The sequence below is a fragment of the Bos javanicus genome, chromosome 25 (genome assembly GCF_032452875.1).
Source record: "Bos javanicus breed banteng chromosome 25, ARS-OSU_banteng_1.0, whole genome shotgun sequence".
NCBI lineage: Eukaryota > Metazoa > Chordata > Mammalia > Artiodactyla > Bovidae > Bos > Bos javanicus.
In genome coordinates this window covers 39,515,411-39,523,940 of record NC_083892.1, presented here as the reverse complement: position 1 = coordinate 39,523,940, position 8,530 = coordinate 39,515,411, and the positions used below count along the sequence as shown (strand labels likewise).

The 8,530-nt window shown below is 51.0% G+C and overlaps 1 long non-coding RNA gene across 1 annotated transcript; it reads left to right on the top strand.

Moving 5' to 3' along the window:
* Window positions 1-5,736: 5,736 nt before the first annotated feature.
* Window positions 5,737-7,803, top strand: LOC133238797 (uncharacterized). Its single transcript, XR_009733634.1, has 2 exons — window positions 5,737-6,125; window positions 7,651-7,803. It is a non-coding gene; the product is annotated as an uncharacterized LOC133238797 (long non-coding RNA).
* Window positions 7,804-8,530: the final 727 nt, after the last annotated feature.

Here is an 8,530-nt window from a genome sequence, read left to right as displayed (position 1 = left end):
ACTATACTTCAATTTAAAAATTGTGTTTCAAGTATACAGCAAAGCAATTCAGTTATATACATGTATATAACTGATTCATATATATGAATCACATGGCTGTACACCTGAAACACAATTTTTTAATAAAAATATAGTTGTAAGTCAACTATATTTGACTTCCCCGATGGCTCAGTGGCAAAGAATCTGCCTTCGATGCAGGAGACACAGGAGACAGGGATTCGATCTCTGGATCCAGAAGATCCCCTGGAGAAGGCAACGGCAACCTACTCCAGTATTCTTGCCTGGAGAATCCCATGGACAGAGGAGCCTGGTGGGCTACAGTCCATGGTGTCGCAAACAGTCCAACACAACTTAGCGAGTAAACAACAGCAACACAGGCCCATTTCCCTCCCAACCCCAGCCCTAGGGCTAAGCTCATTGGGAATATAGTTTGCTGAGAGAAGTGAGCTTCTGGGGGCAACACGGAAGCAGAGGGAGTTTCTCTCAGATGAAAAAGCAGCGTCTCCTGGGCACGTGAGGTAAGAGCTACAGCCCCCTCAACGACGGGGCCGGGGCCAGGCCTATAGGCCCCACGCTGTGCCCAGACCTCAGAGGCGACAGCCAATGATGTCCCCGGGGCATGGATCTCAGTCTGGACCGTCCACCGCCCCAGAGCTGGTTCAGGGGCAGACAAGCGAGCTCCAGACTTGGAGGGTCCGTAGGAGCTGGCACTGGATGTCTCTTCTCACTGGTCTCTGACCCATGCAGCCCCCAGCTCTCTGCGCCACCGTCTTCTCACTGGTCTCTGACCCATGCAGCCCCCAGCTCTCTGCGCCACCGGGAACTCCAAATCCCAGGATTGACTTACAGAAGCAGCCAGGGTGGGAGCCGGTCATGAAAACCCTCTCGTGTTCCCACCAGCCAAGCAGGACAGGAACTCAAAGACACACCTGAGCTGATGTAAAGACCCTGAAGACATAGGACATTTCTGAAACACCCAAGTTGTGGATGGAGAGCCCCCTCCACAGCACCCCTACCCCAGCCCCACACGCACCAAAATAAATAGTAAACGGAGACGTAGCCTTTGCGGAAAGAAGAATTTTTAACAGATATATGAGGCCGTCAAAACCAGGGAGTCTTATTCAGCCAAACGATTACAGCCTGGGTTTTATTTCTAAGCGTCTTTTTAGCATTACACTGTCACCTATAATAAGTGGCTTTGCTTGAGCAAATGGTGGAGGATCCTAATTGGCCCTGGAGAAAGGATTTTTCATACGTCTCGGAGGCGGAAGGATGAGCAGCATATGCAGTTCCACTAATGGCTTCATTTTTTAAGATACTGAGTATTGTTTATGTGCGGTTCTTATTTTATTGCTCGCAGATTAACAATTGCTCATCCCAAGAGAGGGCCGTGCACGAACCGGGGGGCCGGGAGGCACCCTGCGTTCCTGGCTGTATCCCGCCTCCCTGATTGGTTTTCTCCCCGGCGCTGAGGTCAATGACCAGCTCTCATTTCTGCCGAGTCCCTTTGCTGTGTCCTGCCTTGTCCTCCCCCCTGACGTTCATTATGTCTCCAGATGAAAGCAGGGGCCCGACACAGAGCTGATCTCAATGGCGGAAAAACGTATCTCTCCTTCTCGGGCCTCCCTTCACCTTGAATTTCGGCTCCCCCCTCGTCTGGCCAAGGTCTGTAATCAAGAGTCACGCGGCTCCCAGGCCTCCGTCTGGATGAGATGGGGAGACCTTGGTGGTGCTTTCTCTTCAGAATCGAGAGTTAATGTAGGGATGGAAGGACTTTATTCTCAGTGCCTTTCTTGTGAAATGCCTTTCCTGTTTTAAAACAGCCCTCCCTCCTGGAAATCTGCTAAATGTCTTCTGTCTTCTGGGAATGTATTCCATATATGGTTCGTCTCATGGAAAGAGAACTCTGCCTCCAGGTTCGCAAAAGTAAGAGCAAAGCTCAAACAAATGCCCCAAACCCTTTGTTTTTTACCAAACGAAATGTATTGTCTCACAGTTCTGGAAACCACCAGGCCAGAATTAAGGTTTCTCAGACAGCTGGCCCTTCCTGGCGGGTCTGAGGGAAGCATTTTCCATGCTCTTCTCTCAGCTTCTGCTGGTTGCCCGTGGCCCTTGGTGTTCTTTGGTTGATCTCTGTTTCCTTTTTCACGTTGTCTCGCCATCTGTATCTCTGTGTCTCAGCCGTTACTCTTTCCAGCTCGTGCTGGAGGTCGGCAGTGGCTCACCGCGGGGACGGGGGCGCCGGCGGCGGCAGCCCCTGAAGGTGCCCCTTGGCACAAACCCGCCTGGAGGTCGCCATTAACTCTACCTCAAACCCCTTCTCTTAAAGAGAAGATAGTCTCTTTAGAAAGAGATTCAATGTCTCTAGAAACAGAACTGACGTAGGCGCCTCCCCCTTCCCAGCACTTCAGCTGTTTATTGCCCAAACGTGCCCCGTGGTGCTGTGCGCTCGTGAGTTCGTGGACGTGAGGACTCGCCCCGACTCCAGCCTGGCACGAGGGACACCCTCCCGCAGCGGCCACTAAGAGAAAACGGGCCTACCTAGTTAGTCGCACGTTTTCTGTTTCCTACTCAGTGTCCCATTTCGTTTCGTTTGTTTGCCAATGTCTCCAATTCTTCTTTTTATGTTCTTCCTCAAGCCCTTATCAAGCATTAGAAAAGCTTTTCTATGTATATATTTAAGTAATACGTATAATGCATATATTTTAGAACACATGAATTTTTGCCTAACAAAAAAATAGGCATATTGAAAAAAAAAGAGAGAGAAAATAGAGGCCACCAGGTGAGCCCCAAGTACCGACTCTCGGGACTAAGACCCAGGGCGGGGCTGGGGGAGGGAAACCGCCACATCTGTTGTCCATGGCTGTGGAGAGAGGCCGGTTGGTGAAATCAGCACCCAAAGAGCACAGGGAGTCCGGAGATGGTCCTTGATCCCTTTGATAATCTGATCTCCACCTTTGAGGCCCACGTGCCACAAAATGTTACGTAGAAGCACCCCTTAGGTGCCCCTCAAACCCTCACCCTTGTAGCATCTTCCCAACTTAGCCTCACGGCAAACAGAAGGGGAAAAAGTGGAAGCAGTGACAGATTTTATTTTCTTGGGCTCCAAAATCACTGCAGACAGTGCCTGCAGCCATGAAATTCAAAAGACGCTTGCTCCTTGGAAGGAAAGCTATGACAAACCTAAGCAGCATATTAAAAAGCAGAGACATTACATTGCTGACAAAGGTCCATCTAGTCAAAGCTACATGGTTTTCCCAGTAGTCATGTATGGATGTGAGGGTTGGACCATAAAGAAGGCTGAGCACCAAAGACTTGATGCTTTTGAACTGTGGTGTTGGAGAAGACTCTCAAGAGTCCCGTGGACTGCAAGGAGATCCAACCAGTCAATCCTAAAGGAAATCAATCCTGAATATTCATTGGAAGGATTAAAGCTGAGGCTCCGATAACATCGGCCATCCGATGCAAAGAGAGGACTCACTGGAAAAGTCAGGTGATGCTGGGGAAGATTGAAGGCAAAAAGGAAGAGGGGGTGACAGAGGATGAGATGGTTAGATAGCATCACCAACTCAGTGGACATGAATCTGAGCAAACTCGTGTTTGGTTTTTTGCCTTGGGGTCACAAAATGGCTGCAGCAACACCACCTATCACTACTGAGAACAATGCCCTGTCCTCAGTCCCCAGCAGGGTGGCTAGCTGTGGAAGGACGTCCCAAATGAAGGCAATCCCAGAAGGGCACCTGGCCACATCCTCTATCCAAACACGGCACACGCTGTCTAGAATTAACCTGGCGACAGGTTACATTGTGGGGACCCAGAAATGTTCATAGTTCTGGCTCTGAGATCAGCATCTGCTTCAAAAGGGAAAACAACACCACAATTGGATGCCCTAGAGAAACCTTAGCGCTGAAAGTCACGGTCAAGAGGATGAAGTGAGCGGCCCTTGTCTTTATCCGCCTGGAGAGCCACACGGCGGCAGACACGGCCCTAGCAGCAGCGCTGTCAGCTCTCTCATCGCTTCATTTCCATCCCGCAGTTACAATGCCCGGCAGGGGTTGGTGGCGCCCACCGAGATTCTGCTTTCCATTTTCTCAGTGGTGCTTGTACATTCATTTCCTTGGAGTTTTTCCTGTTTTTGTAGGATCATTACCTGTCTCCGAAGTGCATCTGGCCCATTGTCTGTGGAGAGTTCTGGCTTAGATTTTGCCCGGGACAGAATTACCAAGGATGTCAGGACTGGCAGTCAGGAAGGCACTAACCCAGACGCATTCTCTCCTCCTTGCGCGCTCTCATTGTCAGTCCATCAAGTAGATTTTCTGTCACCGGCTTAAATTGCTACTTGCCGCAGTCCCTTTGCCTCCCAGAGCAATCCCTTCTACCGCCGTCTCAAGAGGCTGCGTCCTTGGCTCCTTCTAACCAGAACAAAGTGACTCGTTAAACTGTCCCATCGCCTTTCAGAATGAACGTGGCCGCGTAGGAACGTTTTTCTGCGTTTCCTCCTGGAAATCATGCATTAGGAGCAAGGAGAATTTCAAAGCCCTATCAACTCTATTTTTGGGGAAACCAGAAAATAGATACAGTCCGCAGAGTTCAAAGTACGTGTGCAGACTGACAAAGCAGACCCGACAGGAGGGGAGGCAGGGAAGGACGTGGGGCACCAGTGGCAGGGAGGAATGCTGTGTTTCAGATGAGGGGTTCAGCAACAGTGGTGTGGGGGCCGGGGCGGGAGGCGGCGGGGGAGCATCCTCGGACGAGTTTTGTTCAGAGAAGCCGAGGAGGCCAGACTGTAAAGCCTGTCTGACAAGAGGAAAGTGCAACCCAACCACAATGAGATGTGATCCCACACCTGTCAGAATGGCCTGCATCAAAAAGAACACAAATGACAGATGTTGGAGAGGAGGTGGGAAAAAAGCAGGCCTCCTCTGCTAGTGGTGGGAGTGTAAATCCGTGCAGCCACTGTGGAGAACAGTGTGGCAGGTCCTCAAAAAAACTAGTTACTATATGACTCAGCAATTCCATTCCTGGGTGTATACCTTGGGGAAAAAACACTGACTGAAAATAGAATGCACCCTAATGTTTATAACAGCATTATTTACAATAGCCAAGGCAGGGGAGCAGTCCAAGTGCCCATCAACAGAGGAGTGGCTAAAGGAATAGAATATGTATACACGGGAGTAATACTCAGCCATAAAGAAGAATGAAGTGTGCCATTTGCAGCAACAGGGAGCGACCTCGAGGGCATTATGCCTAGTGCAATCAATCAGAGAAAGATACTGTGTATCACTCAGATATGGAGTCTAAAAAATACAACTGGTAAATAAAACAAAAAAGCAGCAGAGTCACAAAGAACATACAAGTGGTTACCAGTGGGGAGAGGGGAAAGTGGGGCAGTATAGGGGTGGGAAGGGGAAAAAGGGTTACTGTGAGATGATATGAAATCAGGTGGGTGAAACTTTGGAAAGGCACTGTAGGATTTAAAGAATCTTTCACTCAATTTAAAAAAAGAAACTGGGTGAGAAGTCGCCCCACTCTGGCAGGAGAGAAAAATGCCCTCCCAGGGGCTGACACGTTTCCGCGCTCCCCCAAGGGCCAACCAGCGAAGTCCCGTCTCTCCTTTTCACGTGTTAACAGAGCGCCATCCTTGAGCACGTGGCCGCCCGCGTGCCCCAGCCCCGCCCCCACGGCGCGCCACGTCCTCACGTGGCTCTGAGGGGCCAATGGGGTGCGAGCGGGAGGGCCGCACGGCTGGTGCCCGAGGCAGCCCCCTGTGCTGGACTCCGGCGGCGTTTCTCCGTCTTCCCCGAAGGCTGGCCCACCAGTGTGGTCACAGGGCTGGCTCCCGGGTGCCAGCGGTGCACGGAGGCTCGGGGGCCCCCCCACCCCCGGCAGCCGGGCCGGGCGCCCCAGGACTGCGGTGTGAGGAGAGCTGACAGGGGCTGTGGCTCCTGGACGCGTCCCCCGCACCCTGCATGGCTCAGCCGTCGTGTGAACGGGCGCCCAGGGGTGGGCCGGCAGGAACCTAGGCCAGTGCCGGCGGGCTCCGCGGGGATGCGGTGAGCGGGCCCCCCTCCAGGGCCGACAGAAGCTCCGCGTCTCCCGCCGCCGCTCCGCCTGCGCCGTCTCCGGTGAGCTTCTGCTGCTTGCATTTCTTCCAGGAGCCCAGCTCACCGAAAAGTTTACCCAGAAAGCCTCAACTGTTGCGTAACTCAGAGATGTCTTCTCTGCAACACCCCCCACACTCCCACTTACCCCCGCCCCATCCTTACCCCCACCAACCCCCACCCCACCTCTACCCTTGCCCCCAAACTAACCCCCGCCCCTCCCCCACCCTTATCCCCACCCCGCCCCTCCCCTCACCCTTATCTGCGCCCCCAGAACGGTTAGCTGAACCTCTCCCGAGTTCTCTACCGAGTCTAAGGGCTCTTTCACCCACGCTGGGCAGCCAGACACTCGTTCATTGATTTTCTAAAATCTCAGCCTGTTGGTTGTGAAATGGTCTCTAGTTGGAGGATGTGCTGTATTCTGAGAAAAACAAGCAGATCTGACGTCCACAGTTCGTGTTTCTCAGATGATGCTCGTTCTATAGAAAAAAAGTCTTCTTCTCCCCAAATGCTGCTGCTGCTGCTAAGTCACTTTAGTCGTGTCCGACTCTGTGTGACCGCGTAGATGGCAGCCCACCAGGGTCGGCCATCCCTGGGACTCTCCAGGCAAGAACACTAGAGTGGGCTGCCATTTCCTTCTCCAATGTGTGAAAGTGAAGTCGCTCAGTTGTGTTCGACTCTTAGTGACCCCATGGACTGCAGCCCACCAGGCTCCTCCGCCCATGGGATTTTCCAGGCAAGAGTAGTGGAGTGGGGTGCCACTGCCTTCTCCGCTCCCCAAATGCAATCTTAGCCAAATTGTCATTGTGTAAAGAGTTGAAAACCAGCCTGATTGTGGTGGGTTCAGGGCCCCCCCTTCCCTCTGCCAGCCTCAGGGATCAGAAGAATCCTTGTTGAAAGCTTGAGTCTCCCAGCCTCTCTGCAGTCCACACGGACCCCTTGATCCCGTTATAGTGAGTAGAAGTCACAGACTCACAGCTAATGTTCACGGCAACCCGCGGAGAGTCTCATAAACGGTTTGCTAAGTGATAGAACTGGGCACAAGTACATGCTTGGATTCAGGGGTATGAAATTCTAGAACAGGCAAAACAAACCCATCGTGATGGAAGCGGGTCAGTATTTGCTTCTAGGCATGGGTGCTGAGAGAATGACCGGGTACTGGAAAGCTCTAGATCTTGAGGAGGGCCTGGCTCTCACAGCTGTGTGCACTTGTCCATGCTCATCAGATTGCAAGGAGGACTTGTGTGTTTCACTGTATGTAAATTTTACCCGAAAAAGAAACACATGCAGCAGACAGAAAATGGGCGGAGGGTCTGCAGAGCATGCGGTGTGTTGCTGCTGAACTGAGTGGGGGTGGGAGGTGACAGAGTGAGAGCTGAGCCTGGACAGACCGGGCGGAGGCAAGCACCGGGCTGCCCCAGGCGGCCGCTGTTGTGTATTACCCGGGATGCACTGAGTTTAGTCTAAGCCTGACGCCGCCGACACGGTACAAGCTCTGCTTTCTTGTGCTCACTGATACTGTTTTTTGTTTTCTTTTTACAAATTGAAGGTCCGTGGCCACTCCGAGTCCAGTAGGTCTGTGCGCACCATTTGTCCAACGGCGTTTGCTCCCTTCGTGTCTCTGCGCCCAGTGTGGTAAACCTGGCCGTGTTTCAAATGTTTTACTGTTGTTTTCAATATACTTACAGTGACCTGTGATTAATCTTTTTCATTTTTTGTGATTTTTATTCTTTTTAATTGAGGAATAATCGCTTTACAATGTCGTGTTGGTTTCTCTGTGCAACAACGTGAATCAGCTATAAATATACATATGTCCCCTCCACCTTTGCGTTCAACCTTTGATGCTACTATTCAAATTGTTTTGGGGTGTCGTGAACTGTACCCGTGTAAGATGGTGAACTTAATTGTTGAGATGACAGCAGAGGATTTAGAAATAACATAAACTTAGTTGATAAGGCAGTGGCAGAGTTTGAGAGGATTAGATTTTGAAAGTAGTTCTGTGGGTAAAATGCTATCAGACAGCACTGCAGGCTACAAGGAAATTGTTCATAAAAGGAAAAGTCAATTGATGCAGCAGACATCATTGTTGTCTTATTTTAAGAAATTTCAGCATCACCCCCCATCAGCCAGCAACCACCAACACTGAGGCGAGATCTTCCGCCAGCAAAAACTTTAAGACTTGACGAAAGCTCAGATGATGGTTTGCATTTTATAGCAGTATTTTTAACTAAGGTATGCCTGTTGTTTTTTAGACATAATGCCATTGCACACTTAATAGACGTTAGTGTAGTGAAAACATAACTTTTCTATGCCCTGGGAAATCACAAACAAATCCAGGTGACTTGATTCACTGCAGTGGTCTGGAATGGTCCACAGTCTGAGGTCTGCCTGTATTCTTGGAGGATCGTTGTTTGTCACTGTGTCAAGGG